Source organism: Hordeum vulgare, chromosome 2H (genome assembly GCF_904849725.1).
Source record: "Hordeum vulgare subsp. vulgare chromosome 2H, MorexV3_pseudomolecules_assembly, whole genome shotgun sequence".
Classification (NCBI taxonomy): domain Eukaryota; kingdom Viridiplantae; phylum Streptophyta; class Magnoliopsida; order Poales; family Poaceae; genus Hordeum; species Hordeum vulgare.
In genome coordinates, this window is record NC_058519.1 from 660425918 (window position 1) to 660433227 (window position 7310).

The 7310-nt window shown below is 44.6% G+C and overlaps 1 long non-coding RNA gene across 1 annotated transcript; it reads left to right on the forward strand.

Annotated features, from left to right (window-relative positions):
• The first annotated feature begins 6160 nt into the window (after positions 1 to 6160).
• On the forward strand, positions 6161 to 6741 carry LOC123431347. The gene is made up of 2 exons (XR_006623091.1): positions 6161 to 6291; positions 6471 to 6741. It is a non-coding gene; the product is annotated as an uncharacterized LOC123431347 (long non-coding RNA).
• Positions 6742 to 7310: the final 569 nt, after the last annotated feature.

Here is a 7310-nt window from a genome sequence, read left to right on the forward strand (position 1 = left end):
GGCTTGTAATTTTGCCCTTTATAGTTCCCATACTTATGTTGTTTCGTTAAATATATTTTTATGTGATAATTTGTCAAAAATAAAGGCACATAAAATTTTCATTGCACAATATGATTTTTTTGTTGTTAATTGTTGTAAGAAAATAATAAAAAAATATCAAAGAAAGAATCAACTTAAGATACGCTGCGAGTGGGCCACGAGCCCTGCAGGCGCCCTCCCCCCTAGGGCGCGCCTAGCAGACACGTTGGGCCCACGTGGCTCCCTGACTTCATCTCCAACTCCAGATAACCTCTCTCGACCAGAAAAAATAGGAGAGAAGAGTTGATCGCGTTTCACGATATGGAGTCGCCGCCACCGCCTGTTCTTCCTTGGGAGGGCACATGTGGAGTCCGTTTTGGGCTCCGGAGAGGGGAAATCGACGTTGTCGTCATCATCAACCATCCTCCATCGCCAATTCCATGATGCTCTCCATCGTTCATGAGTAATCTTATCATAGGTTTGCTGAACGGTGATGGGTTGGATGAGATCTATCATGTAATCGAGTTAGTTTTGATGGGGTTTGATCTCTAGTATCCACTATGTTCTAAGATTGATGTTGCTACTACTTTGCTATGCTTAATGCTTGTCACTAGGGCCCGAGTGCCATGATTTCAGATCTGAACCTATTATGTTTTCATCAATATATGTGTGTTCTTGATCCTATCTTGCAAGTTGCAGTCACCTACTATGTGTTATGACCCGGCAACCCCGGAGTGACAATAGCTGGAACCACTCCCGGAGATAACCATAGTATGAGGATCCCATGTATTCACTATGTGCTAATTCTTTGTTCCGGTTCTCTATTAAAAGGAGACCTTAATATCCCTTAGTTTCCATTAGGACCCCGCTGCCACTGGAGGGTAGGACAAAAGATGTCATGCAAGTTCTTTTCCATAAGCACGTATGACTAAATACGGAATACATGCAAGTTACATATCACCCTATGTTATAACTCTTACATGATGAATGCCATCCGACATAATTATCCATCACCGATCCAATGCCTACGAGCTTTTCCTATACTGGTCCTTGATAAGTTACTTTACCGCTACTACTGTCACACTTGCTATACAAATTACTACTGCTACTATTACTGCCGCTACCGTTACTATCATACTTCTTTGCTACTAAAACTTTGCTGCACATACTAAGTCTTTCAGATGTGGTTGAATTGACAACTCAACTGCTAATACTCGAGAGTATTCTTTGGCTCCCCTTGTGTCGAATCAATAAATTTGGGTTGAATGCTCTACCCTCGAAAACTGTTGCGGTCCCCTATACTTGTGGGTTATCAATAACAGGATCACATCATTGGGAGAATGATGTGATGGACAAGACCCAAACTATAAACGTAGCATATGATCATGTCAGTTTATTGCTACTGTTTTCTGCATGTCAATGTATATGTTCCTATGACCATTAGATCATGCAACTCCCGGACACTGGAGGAATACCTTCTGTGTATCAAACGTCGCAACGTAACTGGGTGACTATAAAGGTGCTCTACAGGTATCTCCGAGGGTGTCTGTTGGCTTGGCATGGATCAAGACTGGGATTTGTCACTCCGTGTGACGGAGGGGTATCTCGGGGCCCACTCGGTAATACAACATAACAACAAGCCTTGCAAGCAATGTGACTAAGGAGTTAGTTACGGGATCTTGTGTTACGGAATGAGTAAAGAGACTTGCCGGTAACGAGATTGAACTAGGTATGGAGATACCGACGATCGAATCTCGGGCAAGTAACATACCGAAGGACAAAGGGAATAGTATACGTGATTATATGAATCCTTGACAATGAGGTTCAACCGATAGAGATCTTCGTAGAATATGTAGGAGCCAATATGGACATCCAGGTCCCGTTGTTGGTTATTGACCGTAGAGTGTCTCAGGTCATGTCTGCATAGTTCTTGAACCCGCAGGGTCTACACACTTAAGGTTCGGTGATGTTTCGGTATAGTTGAGTTATATGTGTTGGTGACCTAAGTTTTGTTCGGAGTCCTGGATGAGATCCCGAACGTCACGAGGAGTTCCAAAATGGTCCGGAAACAAAGATTGATATATAGGAAGTTGGTGTTTGGATTCCGGAAGGTTCTCGGGCATTGCCGGCAGTGTACTGGGAGTGACGAATGGGTTCCGGGGGCCCACTGGGTGGGCCCACCACGCCCCAAGGGGTCCACATGGGTTTATTGGATGCGCAATAAGGCATAATGGGCTGACAAAGTCATCCAAAGAAAGCCCATGAGGAAAAAATGGAAAATCCAAAAGAGGTGGCTCCCTTGAGCCTCAAGGCTAGCCCCTCCCTTCCTCCTATATATACTAGAGGTTTTAGGGTTTTTGACACACAACTTTGCCACGTGCAACCCTAAACCTCTACTTCGTAGTTCTTCCTCTAGATAGGATTTCTGCGGTGCTTAGGCGAAGCCCTGCGGGAATAGATCACCACCACCACCACCACACCGCCGTGCTGGAGAACTCATCTACCTCTCCGCCCCCTCTTGCTGGATCAAGAAGGTCGAAATCGTCATCGAGCTGTACGTGTGCTGAACGCGGAGGTGTCGTCCGTTCGGCACTTGATCGGGACGGATCGTGGGACGGATCTTGAGATGGTTATTATTATAATAAATGTAATAATACTTGTTGGAATTATGCCCTAGAGGCAATAATAAATGTATAGTTATTATTATAATTCTTGTATCAAGATAATAGTTTATTATCCATGCTATAATTGTATTGAATGAAGACTCATTTACATGTGTGGATACATAGACAAAACACCGTCCCTAGCATGCCTCTAGTTGGCTAGCCAGTTGATCGATGATAGTCAGTGTCTTCTGATTATGAACAAGGTGTTGTTGCTTGATAACTGGATCACGTCATTGGGAGAATCACGTGATGGACTAGACCCAAACTAATAGACGTAGCATGTTGATCGTGTCATTTTGTTGCTACTGTTTTCTGCGTGTCAAGTATTTATTCCTATGACCATGAGATCATATAACTCACTGACACCGGAGGAATGCTTTGTGTGTATCAAACGTCGCAACGTAACTGGGTGACTATAAAGATGCTCTACAGGTATCTCCGAAGGTGTTAGTTGAGTTAGTATGGATCAAGACTGGGATTTGTCACTCCGTGTGACGGAGAGGTATCTCGGGGCCCACTCGGTAATACAACATCACACATAAGCCTTGCAAGCAATGTAACTTAGTGTAAGTTGCGGGATCTTGTATTACGGAACGAGTAAAGAGACTTGCCGGTAAACGAGATTGAAATAGGTATGCGGATACCGACGATCGAATCTCGGGCAAGTAACATACCGAAGGACAAAGGGAATGACATACGGGACTATACGAATCCTTGGCACTGAGGTTCAAACGATAAGATCTTCGTAGAATATGTAGGATCCAATATGGGCATCCAGGTCCCGCTATTGGATATTGACCGAGGAGTCTCTCGGGTCATGTCTACATAGTTCTCGAACCCGCAGGGTCTGCACACTTAAGGTTCGACGTTGTTTTATGCGTATTTGAGTTATATGGTTGGTTACCGAATGTTGTTCGGAGTCCCGGATGAGATCACGGACGTCACGAGGGTTTCCGGAATGGTCCGTAAACGAAGATTGATATATAGGATGACCTCATTTGATTACCGGAAGGTTTTCGGAGTTACCGGGAATGTACCGGGAATGACGAATGGGTTCCGGGAGTTCACCGGGGGGGGCAACCCACCCCGGGGAAGCCCATAGGCTTTGGGGAGACACACCAGCCCTTAGTGGGCTGGTGGGACAGCCCCAAGGGGGCCTATGCGCCAAGAAAAAGAAATCAAAGGAAAAGAAAAAAAAAGAGGGGAGAAGTGGGAAGGGAGGGGGACTCCTCCCACCAAACCAAGTCCAACTCGGTTTGGGGGGGGGAGTCCTCCCCCCCTTGGCTCGGCCGACCCCTTGAGGGTCCCTTGGACCCCAAGGAAAGGTCCCCCTCCCTCCTCCTATATATATGGAGCTTTTAGGGCAGATTTGAGACGACTTTCTCACGGCTGCCCGACCACATACCTCCATAGTTTTTCCTCTAGATCGCGTTTCTGCGGAGCTCGGGCGGAGCCCTGCTGAGACAAGGTCATCACCAACCTCCGGAGCGCCGTCACGCTGCCGGAGAACTCTTCTACCTCTCCGTCTCTCTTGCTGGATCAAGAAGGCCGAGATCATCGTCGAGCTGTACGTGTGCTGAACGCGGAGGTGCCGTCCGTTCGGTACTAGATCGTGGGACTGATCGCGGGATTGTTCGCGGGGCGGATCGAGGGACGTGAGGACGTTCCACTACATCAACCGCGTTCTCTAACGCTTCCGCTGTACGATCTACAAGGGTACGTAGATCACTCATCCCCTCTCGTAGATGGACATCACCATGATAGGTCTTCGTGCGCGTAGGAAAATTTTTGTTTCCCATGCGACGTTCCCCAACAAGATGGTTTATGAGATGGATCATGAAGACGTACCACTACATCAACTGTGTTTATTAACGCTTCCGCTTAGCGATCTACAAGGGTATGTGGATCCGATCTCCCTCTCGTAGATGATCATCACCATGATAGGTCTTCGTGTGCGTAGGAAATTTTTTGTGTCCCATGCGACGTTTCCCAACAACAACTATAATGGAATAGCAATATTACGGAAGGGAAATCCGTCTTAAGTTATCTCTGTATGCATACTTTGATTCACCTCCGCTTGCAAATCACAATAATTAATCAACAAATTCTGAAGGACAGAGATGATTTCTGTCCGAGACATACCGCTCGTTCCTCGCCGACGCTGGTGTGGGGAAGAACGGGGGAGTGTCTGGTGCATCAATGGCGGGCGACGGCTGGCTCATTCCTGCAACAATGGCGGGCGGTGGCTGGATCGTGGGCACGATAATGGCGGGCGGATGCTGGCTCGTCGGCGCCGCAAGGGCGGGCGGCGGCGAGGCGGGAGGCCGACGGGATCTTGAAGATGAAGCCGAGAGAGACCTCCCCGCCGAACCAAACCAGCCTCACCCGGGCAATCGTCAGTGCCATTGGTGGTGCCGCAGCGACGGCCTCGATCTGAAAATTGGGGATCCAATGTTTTTTTACACAAATCCATGACGGTCTGGATGGTGTATACGAAAACTTGCTAGGCCCGACTAATCCCACTTGTTCGATTCGTGATGGTTTCCGTGACAGTAGCAGACGTCTGTCATCAAGGGCCATCAAGGGCCTGTTGTTCTCCGCCTCAATTGTGGCTTACTAATCGGTGACGGTATGCATGACAGATTAAGGAACGTCATCAGAATTCCATCATGGATCAACAGATTTCCTGTAGTGTAGGTTTTATTAATGTTCTAAATCAATATGTAATGTCATAATTATCATTAAACAACGTGCAACCAATCTCTCAGCTCTTAGGGGTATTTCTGGCATTTATCTCCATAGTCACAGCTCATACAGCTGGTTTGCCAAATGACCTGCAGCTTTTCCATAGCAGATTTTCCACAAGTGCTTTTCCATATCAGATTTTCCACAACTGCTTTTAGAAATCCACACCGAACCAAACACCACCATAGTGTTTCCAGAGATTGATCTCGTAGGAATGGGCATCCTTTCTAGGCAGGATTTTATGGTGGCCGTGGGCTACGCCAGTCACGCTAAACATCTAATTTTGGCGATGACCGTCGATGATCCGCAGTAAGAAAGTAACGTTGATGGCATTTGCTGTTAAGACTTCGAAACACCAAGCTTTACCATTGTGTCCTCTGATTATATAATCTGAAGTGTAGATTGGCATGCATAGCTATACCTATGGGCATCCCACTAATTCCTTATTATCTTTCATGAATGAAGTGGTTCATGCCATATTCAAAATTGGGTATATAATTACAACATGGAAAAAGGTAGAACTCATAAATGTGTCATGCAGATAGAGCAACGTCTTTGAGATACACTATCGACACCACGTCACACATATCTTGAAGACATGAGATATGTAAAATCTTTGACATTTATTTTTCATCAGATTTCCCATACCTTGAAGATATGAGATATGTCATATCTTTGACATTTATTTTTCTTAAGATTTCATCAACCATGGCTATAAGAGATGGCATATACCATCTAGATGTGTGTCTTTTGTGTACTCTCTTACTTGCCTTTTGACAGTATATTACTTGAAACATGGGAACCCTTAACATGACAATCTTGCTATGTTTGCTATTCCTCATGCCACTCCATTTGGTTCCTGGTAAATATTTTGTAGAATAATTTCCTGCAAAAACAATGCACTTCCTCAATGTATGGTCTATACGTTTGCTAGTCATATGTGGAATTTATACTTCTTTAGTTACATTCTTTTCTTTTGACACTTCAGAATATTGTAAGATCTATTTTTTCCTTCACCATATTTTGATTGTTGTTTTGTAGGTTCAGAGGCCAAGCCCTGCAAAGAGCTCAGTGGGACATATACCGCTTCACGCTGTGATCAGGCTGGATGTGTTGTGGCCTGCCTCAAGGAGCGCTTTACCCAAGGGCAGTGTGAAGTTGTTGTCAAAAGAGAAAAAATTATGGTACTTTGTTTTTGCAAAAAAGAGTGTTGAAGAAAAACATGTTAATGTTGTGGAGGATTTGTTGTAGCAATCAGTAAGATTGTGTAGCAAGAAGAACTAATAATGATAACTGGTAAATTTTGTGACTCTGCCAAGTTGTTCTTATGTTTTGGCTAAAACACACACATGTATATCTAACTCATGCCAATGTTCCAAAATGTCACATGCTTGAAATATTAGATCCATGTGACCATGAACCCTGATTTGTCAGCCTGGTCAAGTGGATGTGCAAAATTGATATGTTCTTAGTGACTCGTTAGATATATATCTACAGCAAAAGGAATTTCTTAGATCATCATACATATGTGTGAGCCTAACTAATATGATTTTTATGTATGAATTACAGAGATATGAAAGAGAATGCCATAAAAGTGGCACACAACTTTTATTTTCCCAAGATGAAAATGGAACTCATATAAGTCTGGTGCGCTCCTTAGTGACTACAACAAAATGGAATAACGAGGAGAACATTGGGGGCATGAGAATCCTCCCCCTTCCTTCTACAAGTGCGAAGGGGGGTCACCTCCTATATATTGGGCACAAGTGGCTCAATATGCTTTCCACCACTTGGCCTTTTAAGGCACGTTTATATTTAATGAAATATAAATGCCCCTAAACTATTATTAGAGCATTTAGTATTAATTGTACATCGTCAAAA